We start from the raw sequence: 551 nt of genomic DNA on the forward strand, positions 1-551 counted from the left end.
AGCGAATTGCAGGAAGAAATATTTTTCAGCACAATAGTGAAAAAATGGAAATGAAAATTAATTTTAAAATACATCTAATGTATATATTAAAATGTATATGTATATATTTATAAGACACTCACCAAGCGGCGTTCGCACAAGTCTCCGTGAGCCGCACTCTCCAGCCTGTCCACCACCCTCCTTCAATCTGCTGCGAAGCCCCGCCCACTGGCGAGCGTCGCTGGGGGACACGTGACCCACGTCAGGAGGACGGGTCTAAGAGATATTAATACGAATCCCCTATTGGCTTAACCGAGATATCTGTCGCTGCTGGAAACCGTGACGTCACCAGCCATTCTCTGAGATATACATATATTTATATTGATATTTATATATTTTTTACATTTCGACCTATTCGTTTGTGGTATATGAATGCAGAATTCAAACCGCGAATTTAAAGAAAGAATGTTCGTAGTACGCATAATGCAGATTTGACAAAAAAGAATTAAATAATAATAATAAAAAAAATTTAAGCTCGTGCACAACTCCGGCTCTCTAAGCCCCGCCCACAG

General features: G+C 39.9%; 1 protein-coding gene across 3 annotated transcripts in view; it reads right to left on the reverse strand.

Annotated features, from left to right (window-relative positions):
• The window catches only part of atp2b1a (ATPase plasma membrane Ca2+ transporting 1a), a 41,809-nt gene extending 41,576 nt beyond the window's left edge, over positions 1-233 (reverse strand). For all 3 annotated transcript variants that reach the window (XM_047162118.2, XM_017494451.3, XM_053688065.1), the window contains exon 1: positions 123-233. The gene's annotated coding sequence lies outside the window, so the exon portion shown is untranslated. The remainder of the gene's footprint in view (positions 1-122) is intronic.
• Between the last annotated feature and the right edge of the window lie 318 nt (positions 234-551).

Source organism: Ictalurus punctatus, chromosome 19 (assembly GCF_001660625.3).
Source record: "Ictalurus punctatus breed USDA103 chromosome 19, Coco_2.0, whole genome shotgun sequence".
NCBI lineage: Eukaryota > Metazoa > Chordata > Actinopteri > Siluriformes > Ictaluridae > Ictalurus > Ictalurus punctatus.